The following is a 27,483-nucleotide window of genomic DNA, read 5'->3' as shown; positions in this document are numbered from 1 at the left end:
AGATACTGGATGGGATAAAAATTGATAAAGAGGAAGTACTAGAAAGGCTGGCTGTACTTAAAGTAGATAAGTCACCAGGATCAGATGGGATGCAATCCGAGGATGATGAGGGAAGTGAAGGAAGAAATCGTAGAGGTACTGGCCATAATCTTCCAATCCTCCTTAGAAACGGGGGTGGTGCCAGAGGACTGGAGAATTGCAAATGTTACACCCTTATTCAAAAAAGGGTGTAAAGATAAACCCAGCAACTATAGGCCAATCACTTTAACCTCAGTAGTGGGGAAGCTTTTACAAACAATAATCAGGGACAAAATTAACAGTCACTTGGACAGGTGTGGGTTAATTAAGGAAAGCCAGTACATATGTTAAAGGCAAATCATGTTTAACTAACTATAGTAATCTGGGATGTTATGATTAAGGTTATCCACCAGGTGGTGCTGTAGCCAATGCTGCTACTAAGGTCAGAGGTTTGCTTCCTGTATAGGTCAGCACAAGGTGGAATGCCAGGATGCTGATGCAGGCTGTCTGTAAACGTGTTTCCCAGTTGTTAATAAAGTACTCGTGTTAATTCTAACATCTAGCCTCTGAGTTCCTTGTTCCACTTTCTGGATTTATCACATTTGGCGACGAGGCAACTAAAGGACCCTGCATAAAGAAGAAAAGTCTGCCGGGACGTTTAAACAACAAAATCACAAGCTAAAGTTAGCTACCAGCTGGAAGAGAGCATGGCTGCCACGGTAGGAACGGTTTCCGCTTTTGATATTCAAGCACAAACCTGGGAAGAATACTGTGAAGTGTTGGGTTATTTTTTTGAAGCAAATGAAATAAATGATGCCAGAAAAAGGAAAGCTATTCTGCTTAGTTCAGTGGGAAGCCAAACCTACAGTTTGATGAAAAATCTGCTCAGTCCTGAAAAGCCTGGAGACAAATCATTTGTTGAATTAGTGGCTTTGCTAAAAGAACATTTCAACCCTAAGCCTAGTGAGATTGTACAGTGGTTCAAGTTTAATTCAAAGAAGAGGAAAGAGGAAGAGAGTGTAATGGACTATGTAGCGGTGTTGCGTAAATTAGCACAAGATTGCAATTATGGGAACAACCTGAAGGAACTGCTGCGAGATAGGCTAGTTTGCGGAATTATGGACAACCAACTGCAGCGTAGATTGTTATCCGAGACTGGGCTTACTTATGAAAAAGCATTGGAACTTGCTCAAGCCACAGAGACAGCGAACCAAGATGTAAAAGAAATACAGGGTTCAGACAGGGCAAATGCTACGCAAGTTGCAGGTCAGCTTGTTGTGCACAAGTTGAACATGCATCAGAAACCACAACGTGAGCATGTGAAGGCATGTTATAGATGCAAGGGCGATCACCTGGCGAGTGAATGCCGGTTTCTGGAGGAAAAGTGCTACAAGTGTGGGAAACAAGGACACAAAATGAGCTTGCAGGGCGAAATCACCTGTGGAGGAATCCAAACCAAAAGGGGGAGGACAGCAAAACCAAGGGAGAGAAGGGAAAAAACATGGAGCACACCACATCATCGGGGAAGCTGAGGAAGAAAAGGACATGTTCATAATGTATAGCATGTTAGAGAACATTCCAAAAGTGGCTCCTATCACATTGCAACTGACAGTAAATGACTCTAAGGTGAACTTTGAAGTGGATACAGGGTGCGACGTGACCATAATGAACAAGGCAGAGTACTCAAAATTGTGGAACCATGCAAAAGTTCCAGAGTTAAAGCCTTGCTCCCTGCATCTTAAAACATATACAGGTGAACGAGTAGCGACATTAGGTACAGCTAAGGTAACTGTGCAACACAGGGACACAGTGGAACAGCTACCTGTAGTTATAGTATCGGGTACCGGACCAAACTGGTTAGGTCAGGGCTGGATAAAAGAACTTAAATTAGACTGGGGAGCAGTACATCAAATAGATGCGGGCAAACAGTTGACTTTGCAAGAAGTGTTGAGTGTGTTCAAGGGGGAACTTGACACATTTAATGGCCCCCCAGTCAAGATTTATGTAGACAAGGAGGCACCGCCAAGGTTTTTTAAACAACGACCTGTGCCTTATGCCATGAAGCCAAAGGTAGAGGCTGAGCTTGACCGTCTATTGAGAGAGAACATACTGGAGCCGGTGAAATGTTCGGAATGGGCAGCTCCCATAGTACCTGTTTTAAAACCGGACAATTCGGTAACACTCTGTGGAGACTATAAATTGACTGTCAATCGGGTGTCCAAACTAGAGCAGTATCCTATTCCCAAAACAGAGGATCTCTTTGCAAACCTGGCTGGAGGAAAAAAATTCACAAAGTTGGATATGAGTCATGCCTACTTGCAGATTACACTGGATGACGAATCAAAGAAGTATGTCACCATAAATACACACAAGGGCTTGTTTACATATAACCGCTTACCGTTTGGTGTCTCATCTAGTCCAGCTATCTTCCAGAGGACAATCGAAGGTGTACTGCAAGGGATTCTACATGTTTCCATCTATCTGGATGACATTCTGGTGACGGGAAGAACCGACCAGGAGCATCTGAGCACTCTGAGAGAGGTACTACAGAGATTGGAGAGGGCAGGGTTCCGGCTCAAGAGGAGTAAGTGCACTTTCCTGGGGAATGAGGCATTGTTCCTGGGACAGAGTGGACGCCACCGGGCTCCATCCACTCAAGAAGGTACAAGCACTGCAGGACGCCCCTGCTCCTACAAATGTGGCTGAGTTAAAAGCTTACCTGGGACTGCTGAACTATAACAGGTTTTTACCAAACTTGTCAACTGTGTTAGCAACTCTTCACAAGCTACTGCGCAAGGAGACACAGTGGCAGTGGGGAGAGGAGCAGGGGGTTTCATTTGAACAGTCCAAGAAACTGATGCTGTCGTTGGATGTGCTGGTTCACTACAATGCAGAGAAAGACATCATTCTCTCTTGTGACGCTTCACCTTACGGGGTGGGGGCAGTTCTTTCACACTGCATGGAAGATGGAACTGAAAGACCAATAGGGTTTATGTCCCGAACTCTAACACCAGCGGGAAAAAAATATTCCCAGTTAGACAAAGAGGGGTTAGCAGTAATGTTTGGGTTACAGAGGTTCCACAAGTACATATATGGCAGGAAGTTCACCATATGCACCGATCATAAACCTCTTCTCTCTCTTTTCAACGAAATGAAAGCAGTTCCACAGATGGTGTCACCCCGGATCCAGAGGTGGGCAGTGACGTTGAGGGCATATGAGTATGTCATCGTCTACAATATGGGCAAGTACTATGGGAACGCAGATGCCTTGAGCCGTCTTTCACTGCCAGGCACACCTATCCGTGCAGCTCCAGAGGACAGAGTTTTGATGTTGGAGGACACTGACATGGCACTTGTGACTGCAGAGCAAGTAAGAACATGGACAGGTAAAGATCCAGTACTGTCTAGAGTTCGAGAATGTGGTGAGGGGATGGCCACAGCATCCGGAAGGGGCTGACTTCACACCCTAGTGTCAGGAAAACAGAGCTGAGTGTGCAGGATGGTTGCGTGTTGTGGGGAGCACGAGTGATTATTCCACAGCCAGCACGACAGTCTATCCTAGAGCAACTACATCAGTGTCATTCTGGGGTCTCGCATATGAAAGCTTTGGCTAGGAGTTACTTGTGGTGGCCAAAGCTAGATGGAGATAGAAAATCTAGTCAAGACATGCAGCACTTGTCAGGAACACCGGAAGGCACCAGCAGCGGCTCCTCTCCACCCCTGGGAGTGGCCGGATAAACCATGGAGAAGATTGCAATTAGATTATGCGGGTCCATTCATGGGGAAGATGTTCCTCATAATCATTGATGCACATTCCAAATGGATGGATGTTTATCCTGTAAATTCTGCTTCCGCCACTACTACTATAGACTGCCTGCGTCGGAGCTTCAGTAATCAAGGGCTACCGGAAATCGTGATGAGTGACAATGCCACTTGTTTTGTGAGTACAGAGACAAAAGAGTTCTTGAGAAAAAATGGCATAGTGCAGGTGACCTCGGCTCCATATCATCCATCCTCGAATGGACTTGCGGAGAGAGTCGTACAAACATTTAAGGAGATGATGAAAAAAAGTGCAGAAGGGAGTTTAGCAGCCAAAGTGTCACGGGTTCTGTTCAACTACAGAATAACACCTCAATCCACCACAGGACTCTCTCCTGCTGAGATGTTATTAAGTCGTAGACTACGCTCCACTCTTGACCTTGTCCACCCAGACCTAAAAAGGAAAATGGAAAACAGACAAAACAAACAAAACAAACAAAAAGAGAACCATGACAAAAGAACAAAGAGCCGAAGTTTTGGAGAAGGAGATGCGATCCTTACCAGGAATTTCAGTTATGGACCAAAGTGGATTCCTGGCTTCATAGACTCAATGACAGGTCCCGTATCACACAAGGTCATGTTGGGAGATGGTAGGGTAGTATGCAGACATGTAGATCAGATACTTCCCAGACAAGGGAAATTGAAATGAAGGTTCCAGATGCAATGACTGAAGACAGGGTTGCCCCCAGTTATCCAAGTGCATCTGTGGTGCCGCCACCAGGGACAGAGATAATTCCACAGGAACCTATCCGTCAAGAGGAAACCATCGTTGCAGAGTCAGATACTCTGAGCACTGCTCAGGAGCAGCTGGTGGCTTCACCACAAACAAGCAGGGACTTTACTGTTACTGTTAGACATTCACAAAGGACTCGCAAGCCACCAGAGAGATTGATACTGAACTGTTAGATTCGTCAAGTATGGAACATGATGAATGGAGACTCCTTATGTGACCCTCAGGAATGGTTGTTTGTTAAGAAATTCATACTGAAATCTTAAGGGGGGAAGGGATATAGTAATCTGGGATGTTATGATTAAGGTTATCCACCAGGTGGTACTGTCGCCAATGCTGCTACTAAGGTCAGAGGTTTGCTTCCTGTTAGGTCAGAGGTTTGCTTCCTGTATAGGTCAGCACAAGGTGGAATGCCAGGATGCTGATGCAGGCTGTCTGTAAACGTGTTTCCCAGTTGTTAATAAAGTACTCGTGTTAATTCTAACATCTAGCCTCTGAGTTCCTTGTTCCACTTTCTGGATTTATCACACTAACTTGATCGAGTTTTTTTGATGAGGTAACAGAGAGGGTTGATGAGATGTACATGGATTTCCAAAAGGCGTTCTATAAAGTGCCACATAATAGGCTTGCCAGCAAAGTTGAAGCCCATGGGAGAAAAGGGACAGTGGCAGCATGGATACAAAATTGGCTAAGTGACAGGAAACAGAGAGTAGTGGTGAAGTGTTGTTTTTTGGACTGGAGGAAGGTATACAGTGGTGCTCCCCAGGGGTCAGTTCTAGGACCACTGCTTTTCTTGATATATATTAATGACTTGGACTTGGGTGTACAGGGCAGAATTTCAAAATTTGCAGATGACACAAAACTTGGAAGTATAGTGAACAGTGAGGAGGAGAGTGATAGACTCCACAAAGACATAGACAGGCTGGTGAAATGGGCGGACACGTGACAGATGAAATTTAACGCAGAAAAGTGTGAAGGGATACATTTTGGTAGAAAGAATGAAGAGAGGAAATATAAAGTAATGGGTACAATTCTAATTCTGAACAGAGAGACCTAGGGGTATATGTGTACAAATCATTGAAGGTGGCAGGGCAGGTTGAGAAAGCAGTTAAAAAGGCTTAAAGGATCCTGGGCTTCATGAATAGAAGTATAGAGTACAAAAGTGTGGAAATGATGATGAACCTATATAAAACACTGGTTCGGCCTCATCTGGAATACTGTGTCCAATTCTGGGCACTGCACATTAGGAAGAATGTGAAGGTCTTAGAGAGGGTGCAGAAAAGATTTACGAGAATGATTCCAGGGATGAGGGACTTCAATTACGTGGATAGACTGGAGAATCTGGGGTTGTTCTCCTTGGAGCAGAGATGATTGAGAGGAGATTTGATAGAGGTGTTCAAAACAATGTGCGATCTGGACAGAGTAGATAGAGAGAAACTGTTCCCATTGGCAGAAGGGTCAAGAACCAGGGGACACAGATTTAAGGTGATTGGCAGAAGAACCAAAGGCAACATGAGGAGAAACTTTTTTACTCAGTGAGTGGTTAGGATTTGGAATGCACTGCCTGAAAGGGTGGTGGAGGCAGATTCAATCTCAGTTTTCAAAAGGGAGTTGGACAAGTACCTGAAGGAAAAATTTTTGCAGGGCTACGGGGAAAGAGCAGGGGAGTAGAATTAGCTGAAGTGCTCTTGCAGAGAGCCGGCACGGGTTCAATGGGCCAAATGGCCTTCTTCCCTGCTGTAACCATTCTATGATTCTATGAGAAGGAATTTCTTCACTCAGAGGGTTGTGAATCTTTGGAATTGTCTACCCAAAGTGGCTGTGGATGCTGAGTCATTGAGTATATTCAAGGCTGAGATAGATTGATTTTTGGGTTCTCGGGGCATCAAGGGATATGGAGATCGGGCGGAAAAGTGGAGTTGAGGTCGAAGATCAGCCATGATCTTATTGAATGATGGAGCAAGCTCGAGGGGCCGTATGGCCGACTCCTGCTCCTAATTATTATGTTGAGGTGAGTAGAAAAGAGACGAGTTGATTGTGTTGGACTCCAATGCCACCAAAAATGGGTCCAATTAAAAATAGACACCAAGGCTGGCATACAAATGGTTAAGCTTCATAGCATCGCTATGGTCAACAGTCCAACACCTGCTTCCAGATTGACCATTAGGATTGCTACAAAAGGCTGGTTATTAGTTGGGCACGGCTATAAACGTTAGGGTTTTTAATCTGTGTTGCAAACAGTACGACAGAGTAACGCCTTCCTGGAAGGAACCAGTTCTACCTCTTTCAAGGATGATAACTAACCTTCTAGACTTCCCACTGCAACCCGAGAAATCTCAAGAGCAACCTGTGGCCCACTTGCACTGGACTCTAGGTTAAATCTGGCTTCTACTCCCAAGTAAATCTAGCCACCGCTGCCAACTCAGAATTTTTCCCCTCTCCGCCAGAAACCCAAGCTCCTGGAAATGCACCAATCTGTGTGTTAAAATTGTGGTGCACACAAGCCCAGATACTAACTAGTAGTGGAAGATAACATAAGAAATGGGAGCAGGAATAGGCCACTTGGCCCCTCGAGCCTGCTCCGCCATTCAATAAGATCATGGCTGATCTTGGGCTCAAAGCCACTTCCCCACCCGCTCCCCATAACCCTTCACTCCCTTATCTTGTAAAAATCTGTCTATCTCCACCTTAAGTGTATTTAATGACCCAGCCTCCACACCTCTCTAGGGCAGAGAATTCCATAGATTTACAACCCTCAGAGAAGAAATTCCTCCTCATCAGTTCTAAAAGGGCGACCCTTTATTCTAAAACTGTGCCCCCGCGTTCTAGATTTCCCCACGAGGGGAAACATCCTCTCTGCATCTACCTTGTCGAGCCCCCTCAGTATCTTATATTTCAATAAGATCACCTCTCATTCTTCTAAATTGTAATTACCAACAGGGAAAGAGGGGAAAAGTGGGAGAATTAAATGCTTTGTTTGTTATTTGTAGTGAAATTGTAAGAGCTTTGTTTATACAACAACAACAACAAGCATTTATATAGCACCTTTAACGTAGTAAAACGTCTTCGCAGCACTTCACAGGAGTGTTATCAGACAAAATTTGATACCAAGCCACGTATTAGGACAGGTGACCAAAAGCTTGGTCAAAGAGGTAGGTTTTAAGAAGTGTCTTAAAAGGAGGAGAGAGAGGCAGAGAGGGTTATGGAAAGAATGGCAGAGCTTAGGGCCTAGACAGCTGAAGGCACGGATACCAATGGTGGGGCGAAGAATATTGAGGATGCGCAAGAGGCCAGAGCTCTCAGAATTATGGGGCTGGAGGAGGTTAGGGAAATAGGGCGAGGCAAGGCCATGGAGGGATTTGAAAACAAGGCTGAGAATTATAACGGTCACAATTTTTTTAATAAACAGACCCCACGAAGAGGAAGTCTTTAAGGACACTAAAATTCCGACTAGGGAGGATACAGGTCTCTAACCACACAGGCGGTCAGTCCGTGGTTGGTGGACCCAGGACATTTCTCTCCAACAGTTGCAAATGAGATTCTGGCCAAGGCACTGCTAGATAAGCTAAAAATTCCTCCACACAATTAAAGCCCTAGACTAAGTTGGACTTGCATTGACTCAACATCTTCCCTAATAACCTGTGCCATTTAGTAATATTGCAATGGGGTGCATTAGTTGTGGTGGTGGCATTGGAAAAGGAACTTGACAGCACAGAGTAGCCATTGGTCTGGGGGGGGGGGGGGGGCGGGGCGCGGGGGAAGAGAATAGGGGCAGGTTGGTGAAGGGGACCAGCAGTTGACCCACAGTAATTAATGTCTCCAACTCATTTGCTCATGTTTGGCTGCCCGCTTCACTCAACTCAACATTGCACTCAACCAGGGGAATATGAAAACTACCGCTTATTCTGAAAAAATTGCTTCATGCCCAAGGCACCATGAAAAAGTTTCCTTTTTGGACACATCCTGTGATTGTACGTCATCAACTATTTGAAACCATCAGATTATCTGAACTACTTCTTTGTACAATTAAATCCAGGACTAGACATAGCAGCGATTGCACTTTTTTTTTTAAAATAAGAGTGTAACAGGAAAAGTCAGGGATAAGAGGTCATTTATCCATTAAAATCCTTGGAAAGTTTCGCCCTGCTCATCATCATCAACAACAACTTTCATTTATATATAGATAGCGCCTTTAATGTAGTAAAATGTCCCAAAGCACTTCACAGGAGCGTTATCAAACAAAATTTGACACCAAGCCGCATAAGGGAAGAATATTAGGGCAGATGACCAAAAGCTTGGTCAAAGAGTTTCAAAGAGCGTCTTAAAAGGAGAGAGATAGAGAGAGGGGTAGAGAGGCAGAGAGCAGGATATTGTGGGAAATGCAACACTTTTCTTTGAGGAACCTACATCACCATCAAGTGCCCCCAAGTCAAGGTATCGCAAGGTTAGATTTGCAGTGAAGCTCCTTTTACTCTGTTACACCAAGGAGTCTCAGCCCCAATCTTTTTTTTCATATATGGGATGTGGCGTCGCTGGCAAGGCCAGCATTTATTGCCCATCCCTAGTTGCCCCTTGAGAAGGTGGTGGCGAGCCGCCTTCTTGAATCACTGCAGTCCGTGTGCTGAAGGTACTCCCACAGTGCTGTTAGGGAGGGAGTTCCAGGACTTTGACCCAGCGACGATGAATGATCGGCGATATATTTCTAAGTCAGGATGGTGTGTGACTTGGAGGGGAACTTGGGAGGTGGTGGTGTTCCCATGTGCCTGCTGCCCTTGTCCTTCTAGGTGGAAGAGGTCGCGGGTTTGGGAGGTGCTGCAGTGCATCTTGTAGACGGTACACACTGCAGCCAGGGTACGCCGGTGGTGGAGGGAGTGAACGTTTAAGGTGGTGGATGGGGTGCCAATCAAGCTGGCTGCTTTGTCCTGGATGGATCTCAGAGCAACCTCTACTGCATTTTCTCCATTTCACACACCAGGCATCCTGTGGCCTCTCCAAGTCAGCTCTGGCAGCTTCTGCTGAATTAGGGATTGGTTTTGCACAGATGGCCTCAGGCCGCTAAGAGCTGAATGAACAAGTTTGTGTTGAACTTTCACCCCCAGCATACAGAGAAGGCCTTTCATCCCTCTAGTCTGGGCCGAATTTGAACCCTAGTTCTAGAGGTGAAATGCCACTGCCTGACCGACTGGATCCAGCCCCGGTATACTTTGCCTTTTTAAAAAATCAGTTACAAATTCAGAGGAGTAGCTCGTTAAATAAACCTGAATGCGGGATTATGTTTTGATATTATAAAGCCTCTGAAAATCACTCACGCTCACCAAGATTAGAAATATCCTGGGGGAAACAAATTATTGCAGAGAGAATAATAAGGACAGCTCCCACACTTACAAAACAGCACATGAAAAACATTTTTAATTGACTGTTTTATCTGGGTTTCTGTCAGATAAATATAGAACTACAAATGCTACAGGGACAAATCTAGAGTATCGTTTTCATTTTACATGTTTTTTTTTAAATAGTGGGGGAGATGGAGGAGATAATGTGCGGGGGCACAATGCACTTTTAACATCAATTTATGCTTTAATTCAATTTATGCTACAATTCAAATTTGGTATCAGGAATTGGAGAAGAAAAAAACATCTTGTCTCAGAAAGTGGGCATTAAGTACATATTCTCATGGTAGTGCTGATCTTGGCTACATTCTTCTGAAAGAATCTTTATTCTCTGGAGCCCTTGCTGGCCGAGTAGGTAAAGGCACTGCCTGGTGTAGTATTAATCCACACAGAGCAGAACATCACAGGCTCAGTACTGAACTAGCTGGTTTCAGCCAGTTGGAGCATTGCAATTGGCCTCAGTGCCCTTGGCCTATTTGGGGGGGGGGGGGGGCGGGGAGAGGGGATGCAGGGGAACAATTAAAAAAAGTTAGGTCATAGTTCTCTCTCTCAGTTGCTATCCAACAACCCTACTGACCAACGCAGGTGACAAGTCTGGGCTCAGCTATGATCCCCTCACTTTCAAATAGCCTGCTGACATTGAACGTCATCAAAGAATAGTCACTGGAGGATGGCCAGTAACCCTGGCAAACACGCTCAGATTCTCCCCGTTGTGTTTCTATGGTGACAGGATGAGCAAGCAGCTAGTTTCCAGACTGCTGATGTCATCTTCTTTAGTTGGTCAGAGGCATCAGCCTATCCAATTTCAGCTGCCCCCCACCAAAGAGGGGGATGCCACAGCCTCCACTCAATGTGGCTCAGGCTGGAATCTGAGCTAAGTTGGGGGAACATAGTCCTTTCCCTCCTGCTTTGTGGCACAGCTTGTCAACAGAACATGCAATGACAGCGAGCTGTTCCTGGAAATAACTCATTTCCAAGGTAACTCAATTATAGTTTGCAAATAAACAGAAAATAGCTATTTCGTGAATATTACTAAATTCTTACACCAATGTCACTCATCACATAAGCGGATATAGTATAAGTCTGTAGACTAGCACTAAAATGGAGTGTCTCCATTAGAGGTCACAAGGACGGAGGGGTGGGGGGGGGGGGAAAAGGGGAAAGAAGAGGAACTTTAGCATCGAGCACATTGCTATACTTAATCCACGAATGCTTGATAGAATCATACAGCACAGAAAGAGGCCCATTGTGCCTGCGCCGGCTCTTTGAAAAGAGCTATCCAATTAGTCCCACTCCCCCGGCTCTTTCCCCATAGACCTGCAATTATTTCCTTTTCATGTATTTATCCAATTCCCATTTGAAAGTTACTATTGAATCTGCTGCCTCCACCCATTCAGGCAGCGTATGCCAGATCACAACAACTCGCTGCCTTGAAAAAAAATTCTCATCTCCCCTCTGGTTCTTTTACCAATTATTTTAAATCTGTGTCCTCTGGTTATCAACCCGCCTGGCAGTGGAAACAGTTTAATCTTACTTACTCTTATCAAAATCCCTCTTATTTTGAACTCTCTTAAATCCCTCCTTGATCTAACACCACAGTTTTATCCAGGACCAAAACCCAAAGCAACTGTGGTGGAATCATGGCTCAAGTTCTTGTATTTTCTTTCATGATTATGAAAATTAATTGAAACCCTCAACAGTTAATAGGGGAGATTTTCCTGGTTCTGCGACTGGGCACAGCAAATATTGGAATATCCTGTGCGTCAGCCTTAGCTCAGTTGGTAGCACTCTCGCCTCAGGGTTAGAAGGTCATGGGGTCAAGGCCCACTCCAGAGACTTAAGCTGACACATCAGTGCAGTGCTGAGGGAGTGCTGCACTATCGGAGGTGCTGTCTTTCGGATGAGACGTTAAACCGAGGCCCCGTCTGCTCTCTCCCACGGCACTATTTCGAAGAAGAGTAGGGGAGTTCTCCCTGGTGTCCTGGCCAATATTTATCCCTCAAACAACACCTAAAAACAAGTCATTTATTTCATCGCTGTTTGTGGGATCTTGCTGTGTGAAAATTTGCCACCACATTTTCTACATTATAACAGTGACTAACTACACTTCATAAGTACTTCATTGGCTGTAAAGCACTTTGGTCGTGAAAGGCACTATATAAATGCAAGTCTTTCTTTCACATGGCTGGAAAGGAACCTGATTGATTCTCCCATTTAAATGAATGGAGGAAAGTCAGGTGGTTTACAGACAAGTGCTTCAGCCTGCCCAATTTACCCCCATTTGCAATGCGGTCGGGCAAAGTCCTAGGAAAATCTCCCCATATGTCTGCAACACAGAGGTGGGGGAAAAAATTCTTTAGTTTACATTTTGGAAATTTCTAGTCAACCTGCTAAAAAAAACAACTTCTCCAAACAACTAGTAACCCCAAGTGACCCGTGCTTCTACAGTAGGAATAATATCCCATTCCCCAAGTGACCCTTGTTTCTACAGTAGGAATAATATCCCATTCCCCAAGTGACCCTTGTTTCTACATTAGGAATAATATCCCATTCCCCAAGTGACCCTTGTTTCTACATTAGGAATAATATCCCATTCCCCAAGTGACCCTTGTTTCTACAGTAGGAATAATATCCCATTCCCCAAGTGACCCTTGTTTCTACAGTAGGAATATTCCATTCCCCAAGTGACCCTTGTTTCTACAGTAGGAATAATATCCCATTCCCCAAGTGACCCTTGTTTCTACAGTAGGAATAATATTCCATTCCCCAAGTGACCCTTGTTTCTACAGTAGGAATAATATCCCATTCCCCAAGTGACCCTTGTTTCTACAGTAGGAATGATATTCCATTCCCCAAGTGACCCTTGCTTCTACATTAGGAATAATATCCCATTCCCCAAGTGACCCTTGTTTCTACAGTAGGAATATTCCATTCCCCAAGTGACCCTTGTTTCTACAGTAGGAATAATATCCCATTCCCCAAGTGACCCTTGTTTCTACAGTAGGAATAATATTCCATTCCCCAAGTGACCCTTGTTTCTACAGTAGGAATAATATCCCATTCCCCAAGTGACCCTTGTTTCTACATTAGGAATAATATTCCATTCCCCAAGTGACCCTTGTTTCTACAGTAGGAATAATATCCCATTCCCCAAGTGACCCTTGTTTCTACAGTAGGAATAATATTCCATTCCCCAAGTGACCCTTGTTTCTACAGTAGGAATAATATCCCATTCCCCAAGTGACCCTTGTTTCTACAGTAGGAATAATATTCCATTCCCCAAGTGACCCTTGTTTCTACAGTAGGAATAATATTCCATTCCCCAAGTGACCCTTGTTTCTACAGTAGGAATGATATTCCATTCCCCAAGTGACCCTTGCTTCTACATTAGGAATAATATCCCATTCCCCAAGTGACCCTTGTTTCTACAGTAGGAATATTCCATTCCCCAAGTGACCCTTGTTTCTACAGTAGGAATATTCCATTCCCCAAGTGACCCTTGTTTCTACAGTAGGAATAATATCCCATTCCCCAAGTGACCCTTGCTTCTACAGTAGGAATAATATTCCATTCCCCAAGTGACCCTTGCTTCTACATTAGGAATAATATCCCATTCCCCAAGTGACCCTTGTTTCTACAGTAGGAATATTCCATTCCCCAAGTGACCCTTGTTTCTACAGTAGGAATATTCCATTCCCCAAGTGACCCTTGTTTCTACAGTAGGAATAATATCCCATTCCCCAAGTGACCCTTGCTTCTACAGTAGGAATAATATTCCATTCCCCAAGTGACCCTTGTTTCTACAGTAGGAATAATATCCCATTCCCCAAGTGACCCTTGCTTCTACATTAGGAATAATATCCCATTCCCCAAGTGACCCTTGTTTCTACATTAGGAATAATATCCCATTCCCCAAGTGACCCTTGCTTCTACAGTAGGAATAATATTCCATTCCCCAAGTGACCCTTGTTTCTACAGTAGAAATAATATTCCATTCCCCAAGTGACCCTTGTTTCTACAGTAGGAATAATATTCCATTCCCCAAGTGACCCTTGTTTCTACAGTAGAAATAATATTCCATTCCCCAAGTGACCCTTGCTTCTACAGTAGAAATAATATTCCATTCCCCAGCACAGATCACGATGAGCATTTAAACTAAACAATGAGGTGAAATTGTGAATGGCCATTGGTTGCTCCTCCCACATTCTGACTCCAGGGTTGGATATAGCCATATGCCGAAGCTGAAATAGCCAACTGACATTCCAAAGAGAGGCTCGAGAGGGATCAAAACGTGTCTAACGTGGACATGAGAGCAGGGAGTAGGCCATTCAGCCCCTCAAGCCTGTTCCGTTATTCAATTAGATCGGGGCTGATCTGTATCTCAAATCCATTTCCCCGCCTTCACTCCATATCCCTTGATACCCTTTCCCAAGAAAAATCTAGGATCTCAGTCTTGAACGCTTCAATTAACCCAGCAGCCACAATATTTTTTGCTGGGGGGTGTGGGGGAGAAAGAGTGTTCCAGATTTCTACTACCCTTTGAATGAAGAAGCGCTTCCTGAATTCACTCCTGAACGGCCTAGCTCTAATTTTAAGATTATGCCCTCTAGTTCTGGATTCCCGCCAGAGGAAATAGATACACTTCATTTACTCTATTAAATCCTTTTATTATTTTAAATACCTCAATCAGATCACCCCTCAATCTTCTATATTCAAGGGAATGCGAGCCACTGTTATTCAGCTTGTCCTTATAATTTAATCCCCGGTATCATTCTGGTGAATCTGTGCTGCACAATGCAATTAATTAATTAAATTAATTAATTGACAGCGTCAATGTAATGAACTCGCACATTGTGTAATTACATCACATTTGCAAAGCATGGTAGTGAAGTCTAGGGACAGTTCATCAGTTACTGCTTTCCTACTTTGACTTCTTGCATCCAATACTGAAATCCTAAAAAAAATTAAAACATGCGAATGTGAACTGACTCCTAGGTTTGGAATCCTGCACCTCACCCAGCGCAGTTTCTCCTTTCCTTCCCGTCCCTCAGAACAGCAAGTTATCAAATCCTGAGCAAAAGTGAGTTAGGCTAACTGGTGTTGTTCTCATACGGAGACTTCTAAATGCAGGGGTTTATTGCAGTCGATTTAATTTTGCTGAATTGCAGCATTTCCTACAATATCAGCACAATTCTGAGAAATCTGATTTCAGACTCTGATTCTCCCTGAATCAGCACCTGGCTATTTGCATAATCTCCCTACCCACTTCTGTTTTCATCTGCAATGTTGGAACCAAGGTCATCATCACACATGGAAGATGTTTCCTTCCCTTTCCCACTTGACCCTCAGAGGCTGCACAACAACCCATTATAGCTCACAGTACAAGACTGGGCGAGGCCACCATACATCCTTTACCACAGAAGAAGCCATCTAAGACACACATAACTCAACAACTATCATTGGACACAGGCTTGAAGAAACAATGGCCCAGAAATTCGGGTCTCCACGGGTAGTACGCACGGGGTACTCACCCATAGGCCCGATGGAAGTGCCGGTTTCCTGCATGCAAGAGGTTCAGAGGTCGAACGCATGCGCAAGGAACTTCGTTTTTTTTTTTTAAATACAGGTTTTTCCGTGAGGGTAAGTCTGCAGGATTTAGAAATGTAAAAAGCAGGCGCAAGGCCTGCTTCTTACAAGGCAAGTGGTGAATTAATTAAAATTAAAACTTTTTTTCCACAGGTTTATTATTTTTAAATACTTTAAAGCAAGGTAAGTTTATTTTTGGCCCCGTTAGAATATAAAATTATTTTTTTCAAAAATTTAAATTGTTTAAAATAGTTATTTCATGTAATTTATAGTTTATTTTTAAAATGTGATGTTTTAAAAAAAATTATTTGAAGGTTTAGTGCTATTTTGGGGCCGTAGTATTTATAAGTCTTGACAGGTCTTCCTGTCAGACTTATGAATGGAGCATTCCCTGCTCCGATTGGCTGCCCATGGCCTACGTGATCCCAGGGGACGCATCGAACTAACTGCGCCCCTGGGATACGCAAGCACTGCGCGCCGGCAGCTGGACCAGGCCCCGGATCGGAATTCCACGGGGCCCTACAGCTCAACAGCCGGCGCGCAAGGTAAGTGCAGATCGGGGGCTTGCACCCGCGGGAAGCCCCCGACCCAAATTTCTGGGCCAATAAGATTAAGTGGATGAGGCCAGATTTTCATCTCTTCTACTGAATGCCTTACTTCCCAGGGAAAGCGTCAACGGCACCAACAACTTCTTGTATTTATAGAACACCTTTAACATAGTAAAACATCCAAGGGGCTTCACTGGAGCATAATCAGACCAGAATTGACACAGAGCCAAAGAAGGAGTTATTTGTCAGTTGGAACACTGTTGCTTTACCTGTTGAGGCCCTGACTGTGAATCCAACCCAGGATGATGGTAAGGCGGTGCAACAAAGGTTCACTAGATTGATTCCTGTGATGAGAGGGCTGTCCTATGATGAGAGATTGATTAGAATGGGCTTATACTCTCTGGAGTTTAGAAGAATGAGGGGTGATCTCATTGAAACATACAAGATTCTGAAGGGGATTGACAGGGGAGATGCGGAGAGGTTGTTTCCCCTGGTTGGAGTGTCTAGAACTAGGGGACATAGGCTCGGGATAAGGGGTCGGCCATTTAAGACCGAGATGAGGAGGAATTTCTTCACTCAGAGGGTTGTGAATCTTTGGAATTCTCTGCCCCAGAGGGCTGTGAATGCTGAGTCTTTCAGTATATTCAAGGCTGAGATAGATAGATTTTTGGACTCTAGGGGAATCAAGGGATATGGAGATCGAGCAGGAAAGTGAAGTTGAGGTCGATGATCAGCCATGATCTTATTGAATGGCAGAGCAGGCTCGAGGGGCCATATGGCCTACTCCTGCTCCTTTTCTTATGTTAAGAAAGATGCCTTTCTGCTGGCTATATGGCTGGCACTTGAAACAAATCTGGGCAAACTCAATCCAGCGAGTCCGCAACAGAAAACTGCTCCCAAATTGACAATTAATCAGGTGCAAGAACAGAAAATGCTGGAAACACTCAGCAGATCAGGCAGCATCCGTGGAGAGAAAAACAGAGTTAATGTTTCAGGTCTGTGACCCTTCGTCAGAACTGGAAAAAGTTAGGGATATAACAGGTCTTAAACAGGTGCAGAGGCAGGGAAAGGGGGGGGGAAGAAAGGAACAAAAGGAACGGTCTGTGCTCAGGTGGAAGGCAGGAGAGATTAAATGTTGCAAATGGGGAAGGCAGAATCATCAACAGCTGCCATGTGAAAAAATGGGGGCAGGGGTTATAGTCTGAAATTGTTGAATTCAATGTTGAGTCCAGAAGGCTGTAAAGTGCCCAATCGAAAGATGAGGTGCTGTTCCTCGAGCTTACGTTGAGCTTCATTGGAACAGTGTAAGACGCCGAGGACAGAGAGGTCAGAGTGGGATGGAGCGGAGAATTAAAGTGACAGGTGACCGGAAGCTCGGGGTCATGCTTGCGGTCTGATCGGAAGTGTTCTGCAAAGCAGTCACCCGATCTGCGTTTGGTCTCCCCAATGTAGAGGAGGCCGCATACTGTATTCGCAGCTCACGATGCATTGGGGAGACCAAACGCAGATTGGGTGACCACTTTGCGGAGGATAACTATTGGCCAGGACACAAGGATAACTCCCCTGCTCTTCTTAGAAATAGTACCATGGGATCCTTTACGTCCATCCGAGAGCACAGACGGGGCCTCAGTTTAATGTCTCATCCAAAAGATGGCACCTCTGACCAGTGCAGCATTCCCTCAGTACTGCACTGGAGTGTCAGCCTGGATTTTGTGCTCAAGTGTTCAGTGGGGCTTGAACCCACAACCTGCTGACTCAAGAGGCGACCACTGAGCCAAGGCTACTTAAAAGGTGCAATGGTCTGTGTTGCAACCACTCCGAGGCAATGCATTCCATACTCCAACAGCCTTCTGCGTAAAGACATTTCTCCCAAACTTTCTCCTTGCACTTAATGAAAATTTAAAATTGACATTCCCTCATCACTAACCCCCCCCCGCCACCCCCACCGTAGCAACTGTAAATTCGTGCTACTGCATTAAACGCTGCATGGAGTTTATGGCATGTTTTCCTTTATATCTGGCCTGTACTATACTTACCCTGGGACTTCTAAAATGCCCCAAAATGGGAGTGGGGGCAAATATTCCATTCCTCAGTATCAACATCCTTCACCTCAACTAGCACAGAAAAATTAAAAAGGGATCAGCCGTGGCTCAGTGGGTAGCACTCTCACCTCTGACCCAGGAGGTTGTGGGTTCAAGTCCCACTCGGGAGACTGGAACACAAAATCTAAGCTGACGCTCTAGTGCAGTACCGAAGGAGTGCTGCACTGTCGGAGGTGCCGCCTTTCGGATAAGATATTAAACGGAGGCCCTGTCTGCTCTCGGGTGGATGTAAAAGATCCCATGGCACCTATTTTGAAGAAGAGCAGGGGAGTTCTTCCCAGTGTCCTGGCCAATATTTATCCTTCAAAATCAACATCGCTGTTGGTGGGAGCCGTGTTTCCTACATTACAACAGTGACTACACTTCATTGTGTGTAAAGCGCTTTGGAATGTCGTGAGAGGCGCTATATAAATGCAAGTCTTTCTTTACCTCCTCTGGACCTATCCTTTGTTTCTGTACTCATCTCATTATCACCTCCTTTTTCCTTCAACCATCATTACTTCTGCCATTTAATCACTCCTGCCCTCCACCCGATCACAGACCTCTGCCTTTTGTTCTTGGACTGCCCGCGCCCCCCACCCCCGCTTTTCCACAGCTCTGTACTTGCATAAAAAAAACTGTTAAATCTCTTAACATCTTCCAGTTCTGATGAAAGGGCATCGAACTGAAACGTTAACTCTGTTTCTCTCTTCACAGATGCTGCCTGACCTGCTGAGTAGTTCCGGCATTTTCTGTTTTTAACCTAAAATTTTAGCATCTGCAGTATTTTGCTTTTGTTTAAGAAACTCATGGTTTGTGACTTTTAAAAAAAAGCCAGGAAATATTAGACTAAAATAAAACAGTGAGAATGGGGAGAAAGGAAAAGCAAGCAGGAATGGTAATTCAAATATATTATTTGAAATTATATTGTAAGTGTGCATTTTAATTGTAATGGACTAATTAAGCCAATGTTTCAGTAGCTTACTATAATAAGCTGGTGTGTGGGAGCTGAAAATGTTAAAAATAATGGCCATCCAGGGAGCCTGGAATTTCCCTGGACTTGCCAGTAGTTGTAGGAGCTGGAAAGCAAATGGGGCAATGGCCAATTATATAAACTCCTGCATGTGTACTTAGTACGCAAAACAAGCGACCATATTAAAGAGGATGCAACAGAGCCGGCGGCATAAGCACAGGGCAGAACAAAGTGCATGTGAAACAGTGTGCAAAAAAAATACCGTCTTGTAGAGAGCGCCAGGTTGCAGTATGGCGGGTGTGGGACACAGGTCCTTGAGCTCAGGCACTCTGCAATACTGAAGCGGGGAGGGGGGGGGCGGATTGAAAATAGGAAGAGTCATCTTTGGGCAACTGTTTCTTGCCTCCTAGCTACCCATTCAAGAGTGGGATTGGCAGGGATCCAGAAGCAGATCGGGTGTCTGCCACTCATCTGCAGGTTGCACACAAGGCCCCAGGGAAACTGGGAAGAAAATAGAGGCATTCATACCCTCACAATGATTAGAACGAATATAAAAAAAAAGTTCTGGCTCCAGACTCAAATGACATCAGACAAGAAAACTGCCAAACCAAATGGCATGCAACTCCCTTGAAATCTCATTAACATTTTTACAATGAATTCCAGATAAATGTCCTCATCCAAATAAGGAATTCCAAAAGGACCATTCACAATCATTAAAGAATTCCTAGTTTCAACAGAACACAGAAGCAGGGATTCAACTGCGCTGCACTTGCCAGCCGACACAGCAGATCCCGAGAGTGGACGGACTGTGTTTTTGACTTTCACGAGTAGAAATGGTCTTACCGGCCATCTCTCTACCCTCAAGATACATGAGCTAGAATCATTCTGAAAGATAATCCAATAATTGTCCAAACAATGTGACATCCGTAAACAGTACAAATGGCCAAAGCTCCTGCTCATCATAAAAGAAAGCAGCATTTGCATTTATATAGCGCCTTTCACAACCTCGGGATGTCCCAAAGTGCTTTACAGACAATGAAGTACTTTTGAAGTGTAGTCACTGTTGTAATGTCGGGAAATGCAGCAGCCAATTTGTGCACAGAACAGTCCCACAAACAGCAATGAGATAATGAGCAGATAATCTGTTTCAGTGATATTGGTTGAGGGATAAATATTGGCCAGGACACCGAGGAGAACTCCCCTGCTCTTCTTGAAATAGTGTCAGGAGAATCTTTTACGTCCACCCGAGAGGGCACCTCAGTTTAATGTCTCATCCGAAAGGCGGCACCTCGGACAGAGCAGCACTCCTTCAGCACTGCACTGGAGTGTCAGCCTAGTCGCTGAAGGTGGACTTGAACCCACAATCTCCTGACTCAGGGGGTGAGAGTGCGACCCACTGAGCCACGGCTGACACTCATGGTGGAAGTGCACATGTGTGGACATCAGGCAGGGACAGGATTGAACTCAGCTAAGATGCCCTCCTGTAGTCTCTTAGCCCAGCGACATTATTGGTAAGGCTCACAAATAAATCGTGACCACTTAGACAAGATACCAGAGGACAACAAGCAAGAAGTCAAAACTTCCAGGAGAGGGGAGAACAGTTGGTGAAAAAAGAAAAACAAACCACTCTGCTGAATGAGTAGTTGAGCTAGCCGACTCGAGCCGAGCAAAGCAGCAACTGGAGTGCTACAGCCTGCCTCCTTTGTACCTCTGGGATGTGCGAGGCCTAGAATTAACTGGGACTCACACTCACTGATTGCTCGAAGTGACCCCTTTAAAAGTCCCTGTATGGGTAGGTCGATTAAAGACGTGTCTCTGAATTTATCTCGGCTCAAACTCCCTACACAGGCAAATAGCATGCCAACACTCACTGTCTTGGCTCATGTGTAACAAATGGCCACTTGGGTGAAGTGCTGGAAAGCTGCCATCACCTGCTTCCTAGCCATAGAGGAAGGCCATCAAATGCACTAGGAATCGCATCCTAGTTACTGACATGGGAACATAGGAACAGGAGGAGGCCATTTAGCCCCTCGAGCTTGTTCCACCATTCAAGTAGATGATCGCTGATCTGTACATTAACTCCATCTACCTGCCTTGGTTCCAGAACCCTTACCTAACAAAAATCTATCAATCTCAGTTTTGAAATTTTCTGTTGACCCCCAGCCTCAACAGCAATTTTTTTGGGGGTGGGGGGGGTGGGGCGAGGAGCGGAGGTAGAAAGAGAGAGATTTACACTACCCTGTGTGAGAAGAAGGGCTTCCTGACATCACCCCTGAATGGCCAAGCTCTAATTTTAAGGTTATGTCCCCTTGTTCTGGACTCCTCCACCAAAGGAACACTGCACAAAATCTAAGGGCTAAAAATTCGGTGGCGTCGCATTTGGGGCGCCAAGCTCGCCTGGGCGCCGGAATTTGCGCTCTGGGCAGAGCCGCGTGCGCCCTCCCGATATTCAGTTGGAGCACCCCAAGAGGGACTCGGGGCGCTGCTCGAGGCTCCCCGCGTCCCGCTTGGGGCGCTCAAACTGAATATCGCAGTGCTACGTGCCGCAGCGCCACATGCTGCGGCACGGCACGCTGCGGTACTGCAGGCCTTCCTCCTTCCGATCGCGAGTGCCGGCAAAAGAGCCCGGCACCAAGGAGAAGTGCCAGGCTCTCGGGACACAGCTGGCACTACCCGGGGGGGGGGGGGGGGGGGGGGGAAGAGGAGATCAGGAGGCCGGGGAGGGCGGCGCGAGGAGGTGCTGGCAGGCGGCCACCGGAAAAAATGGCCGCCCCGCACCTCCACCTTAATTTGCGCCACTACCGCCACAGGTAGGCCGTGAACCGGTCGCGATTTGCGACCGGCGCTACAGGGGGGGGGGCGTGACCCAATATTGCGCTCGGGGCGGTAGCGGGGTGCTGCGCACACCGATGACGTCATCGTTGGCGGCGCAGCGCTACAGACTAACACCGCCATTAGCACCCCGCTAAATATCGCGGGAGGCATGACCAGTGGCACTAAAGCCACTGAGTGCCCTCTTTAGGCACTAACTGGTGATGCAGCCCACCGAATTTCTAGGCCTAAGAATTTTTAGTTTTTAAAAATCGCATATCTTCCAATGTATCACAGAATTAGACAAGTTTGACTCCAACCTCCAGTTCTAAATCTGCCTTCAAGGAGTTCAGTTTCCTCTTTTGTGGCAAGAACTTTTCCACTCAACAATTCCTTTCTGTCTCTCTCGTCCAAGATCTGAATATTGATCCAAACTCTAAAAAGGTGGCTCTTCCAGCATCTCTCATATTCTTGGACAAGAGACAAGAAAAAAAAACTTGCTATCTTATAGATGTTCCTCTCAACTCGGCCTCCAACATTTTTTTCCTCTCAGTCATAACATTTCTTGTCTCTTCCAATTTAAAAATCAATGCTACTAATCTGTGCTGCTCTGAATGAACCACCTTTTCTTGTTCCTCTTAAGTTGCAGATACACCTTCCTACACGCACACCCTCATCCCTGCATTCCCACCATGTTGAAATCAAGGCTCATCACATTAACTCATACCCTTAACTCATTCTTTCCCAGCACCTCAAAAGTATTGGGACTCCTCCCCTCCCCTCCCCTCAGTCTTCCTACAATAGTCAGACTTTTAAAACCCAAACTGGATATCATCTAATCACTACCTCTTAATTTAGCTCAACTTCTCCTTCACTCTTTTAACCCTGGTGCTAACCTGCACTATGGATATTAGTCTTTTCATCTAAATTTCATAGAAAAATCTAAATATATTAAAAATCTTACAACTGCACGTACTTATTTTTTTTGTGATGAATTCTTCTATTCACATTTATAATGGAAAATACCCATGTAAACTTACTATGCTGTACTACACCCTCCCACCATGGGAGGCACTGCAGCCCCACTGACAAGTTTACACAAGCAGTTGCCTTTTAGAAATGTGGGCATGGGAATTTATAATGGCAAAATTAAGAGACTTGAGCACAAAAATCTAGACAGTGCATTGCTGAGGGATTGCTGCACTGTCGGAGGTGCCGTCTTTCGGATGAGACGTTAAACAGGTCTGTTCGGGTGGTCATAAAAAGATCCCATGGCACTATTTCGAAGAGGAGCAAGGGAGTCCTCCCCGGTGTCCTGGCCAATATTTATCCCGCAATCAACATCTAAAACTGGTCATTATCACATTGCTGTTTGTGGGAGCTTGCTGTGTGCAAATTGGCTGCCACGTTTCCTGCATTACAACAGTGACTACACTTCAAAAAAGTACTTCACTGGCTGTAAAGTGCTTTGGGATGTCCCGTGGTCGTGAAAGGCGCTATATAAATGCAAGTCTTTCGTTCTAAAATAGAAATAAGGGCAGATTGTATGACTTTTAAATGGGGACTGATTTACATCTGTACAAATTACCCCCCTGCCCTCTATTCCAACTTCACTTGAAGACTACAACTGGCCTTCATTCCCCACATGTAACACCATGGAAGATCAACTGGTTATTTTAAATGGTTTGATAGGGAACAGGAAATTTCCCAACTGCCTCCATGAATGGTTTCACAGCGCTACCTTATCAGATGCGCCCTTTCTCCTCCCTCCTGGTGAGAAGCCCAAGGAATCCCACACCCTTTATGGGAAACTAGACCACCCCTGAAAAAGGTGGGGCGGTGGGAGGGAGTACGCATCCCATATTTCTAACTCAAATCCTCTGTGCAGGAATTTTCAAAATGGTGGCCTGGCACATCTGGGAAATAAAAGGTAAAACCGTCTTTTGATAAAGTAACAGGAACATCAAAGTTCTTTCCACACTTCAAGTTCACTATTTCAATATTTAATCCCTAGAAACACTCCATTCTCACCCTCCTTTCACACACACGATAAATCAGTCTCCAACTGGATACTGTTCAGAATCTTTCTACAAGTGCAGCAAAATTCAGAGAATAAAACTGTTGCACTTGGGAATTAATCCTTTCAAATAGCCTGTACAGGTACACACTTGAGAAAATTGCAAAAATACATTTTTAAAAATCTGCTACATCCAAGAGCTTGTGTTGTGATTTTCCAGCATCAGCCTTTCCATCTGGCTGCCAAACAGCTCCTGCCTCCCTCTTGCAGGTGTGAATCATTTCTCCTGTCCTCACTGGTGACTATACTTACAGAAAACATTCTCTTTTTCCTTCTAATTAAAATGATAATTCCTCAGGATTATTATGCATTCCCGTTGTGCTAATAGCTCCATCCCAAGGCCACTCTGCTCTGCCTTCCCTTCGGGCAAGACAAGCTTATTTCTAAAATAAAAACTTTCTCTAATAGGGACAACAAACACACCAGGACACAATTTTATCTGCAAGCATTGAATACCTCTGGAGATAATTACACATACGCAATTTTTCTTTTTTTTTTGGCTTGTTTCTTTTGCTTTTAAATTAAAATAATTAAAAACCAATTTGCAACCCTGCTGCAGGGATGGCGTGCGTTGCCTGAAGAGCCAGTTGCATTGATGAGGGGCAGAGAAGGAGGGTGGGAGAAAGGCACCATTAATATCCAGGAACATCCATTCAGCCTCTCCTGCATTTTACCTGCGCTCCAGTAGCAGAGTCTCCGCTGCTGCTGCAACAAACTGCCTCTCTCCAGCCTCGCTGCTCTGTTCTGTTTCGCTTCGTTCCGCCGGCTCGCAGCCCTGCCAGTGAGGCGGGATACCCTCTCCCAACCGCGCCTTCCCATTTGCCCGGCCGGCACGCGGGGGAGGGGGCCGCTGTCAATCACCCGTCCCGGCCCTGCCCCTGCAATCCGATTGGTCCAATCGGCTGCCCATCATTTCTGTTGCAAGCGCTGCTTGGCGACACTTTTTACTGTCAACACTGCTTAAAGCCGACCCGAGCGCCAGCCGAGGTGTTGCACAACTCTTAGATACTGCTGCACACTCTGAACGGGGTTTATTCATTTTAAAATAGATAGTGGCCAATTAATGATAAAAAACACATATTAACTGCAATGTCAAACTCCGGATTTAATAGTGAACACCTTTAAATGTTGTTAAAGGAAGACCTGCATCGTCCCCAGCACATTCCCAAATGCTTGCGAGCCAATGAATTACTTTTGCAACGAATTTCCACACACGGTTCCCAAAAGAAGGCGGCTCACCACCAGCTTCTCAAGGGCAATTCGGGATGGGCAATAAATGCCGGCCTTGCCAGCGACATTCACGTCCCAGGAACAAATAAAAAAGATCAACGAGATAAATGACCAGACAATGTGTGTTGGTTGAAGGATGAATTTTGACCGGGACACTTCCTGCTCTTCTTCAAATAGTACCATGGGATTTTACCATCAGCTGAACAAGGCAATGGGGCCTCAATTTAAACATCTCAGCTGAAAGAAGGTACCTCCAACACTGCAGCATTCCTTCAGTACTGCACTGAAGTGTCATCTTGGATTATACACTTAAGCCCTGGAGCAGGATGTAAACAGACAACTTTCCGACTCCAAAGTAAACGTGCTACTACAGAGCCAAACTGACACTTGAAACATTAATAACTGGTAGACAGGACTCCCAGCGAGAATATCATCGGGAATTCTGTGTACACAGGAAGACACGCCAAATCTGTTGCTCACAGAGACAGCCATCCTCTCTTCCCTGCACCCTTCATCATTTTAGCTCAGTTCTCCATTGGACAATGCAAGCAATTCAAGTTGAGATCAAAGGTGGCTGGTGGTTTGGAAGGGCAGTTTATCTATATTAATAAACTGAATAATAGTTTTGAATCAGACATAATTCTTTATTTAGCTATATGCCACTATAATTTCATTATTTCAATATACCACCAATTGAGTCAGGAGTACGCAGGATCAAGCCCCATGCCTTGTCTTCATATTACTATCTCGGTTTACGCTTCAATGCAGTACTGAGGGAGTGCTGCATTGTCAGAGTCAGCCTACAGGGAGGAGGTCCAGCATCTCGTGAAGTGGTGCGCCGATAACAACCTGGCCCTTAACACCAAGAAAACAAAAGAAATCATTGTGGACTTCAGGAAGTCCAAAGGCAGAAGTCACACCCCCATCCACATCAATGGGGCTGTGGTGGAAAGGGTGGACAGCTTCAAGTTCCTCGGAGTCCACATCACGGAAGACCTCTCCTGGTCCCTCAACACCTCCTCTCTGGTGAAGAAGGCCCAGCAGCGCCTATATTTCTTAAGGAGGCTGAAGGGATGTAATCTGTCACCCCTGATCCTCTCTAACTTTTACTGCTGCACTATAGAGAGCATCCTGACAAACTGTATCACAGTATGGTATGGCAGCTGTAGCTACTATGACCGGAAAGCCCTGCAGCGGGTAGTCAAAACTGCCCAACGCATTACCGGCACCCGGCTACCGACCATAGAGCACATATACCAGAAACGCTGTCTACGGAGGTCACGGTCCATCATCAAAGACCCTACCCACCCCAGCCACAGTCTGTTCGCCCTCCTACCATCTGGGAGACGCTACAGATGCATTCGCACCCGTACGACCAGATTTAGGAACAGCTTCTTTCCCAGGGCTGTCATCCTACTGAACGCCACAAATAAACTCTAAAGCCTGCACATCTGCCAATGCACTTTATTATGGTTATGTTTATGTTAATATACTACAAGCCAAATGTATGTTGAATGTTTAAATGTCTTAATCCAAATGTACACTCTCGGGAGCCGCAAGCCTACATTTCGTTGTACTGCACTTGTGCACTAACAATGACAATAAAAGTTGATTTGATTTGATTTGATTTGATGTGCTGTGCTTCAGATGAGACTGCAACCCCATTTGCCTGCTCCAGTGGTTCAGGTGAATGTTAACAATCCCATGGAATTATTTGAATAAGATTAAAGAGATTGCCCATTGGCCTCGCCAACATTCCTCCACCATCAACAACCATCAAAATTAGATTAACTGGTCATTCAGCTCATTGCCATTTATGGGATTCTACTGTAAACAAAACGGCTGCAACAGACATAATGGCCCAGAACTTGGTGTCGGGGGCTTGCCGCGCGTGCAAGCCCCCGATGTGCACTTACCCGGCGCACCGACATCTGAAACCTGGCCCGCAGTGGATTTCCTGTCAGTGGCCAGGTTCAGATGGCGGCGCGCTGTGCTAACCTGACCCAGCGGCGTAGTTAGTGCGATGTGCCGGCTGGGATCAGGTGAGCACTGTTCAGCCAATCAGGGGAGGGGAAACTTCATTCATAAGTTTGAGAGTAAGAACTGTCAAACTCATGAGAAGTACTGCACCCCAAAACACTACTTAAACTTTAAATAATTTTTTTTAAAACATCCCAATCATTAAATTAAGTATAAATAAGTTAAAAAAAATAATTTCAA

At 45.2% G+C, this 27,483-nt stretch overlaps 1 protein-coding gene across 2 annotated transcripts in view; it reads right to left on the bottom strand.

Annotated features, from left to right (window-relative positions):
- LOC147108540 (engulfment and cell motility protein 2) overlaps positions 1 to 24,857 on the bottom strand; it is a 166,883-nt gene extending 142,026 nt beyond the window's left edge. The window contains exon 1 of one of the 2 annotated variants that reach the window (XM_086005207.1): positions 24,708 to 24,857. The gene's annotated coding sequence lies outside the window, so the exon portion shown is untranslated. The remainder of the gene's footprint in view (positions 1 to 24,707) is intronic. The other variant, XM_086005209.1, reaches the window with a different exon arrangement.
- Between the last annotated feature and the right edge of the window lie 2,626 nt (positions 24,858 to 27,483).

The sequence above is a fragment of the Somniosus microcephalus genome, chromosome 13 (assembly GCF_052327205.1).
Source record: "Somniosus microcephalus isolate GS21.2 chromosome 13, FLI_Smic_1.0, whole genome shotgun sequence".
Classification (NCBI taxonomy): Eukaryota; Metazoa; Chordata; class Chondrichthyes; order Squaliformes; family Somniosidae; genus Somniosus; species Somniosus microcephalus.
This window is presented reverse-complemented; position numbering and strand designations above follow the sequence as displayed.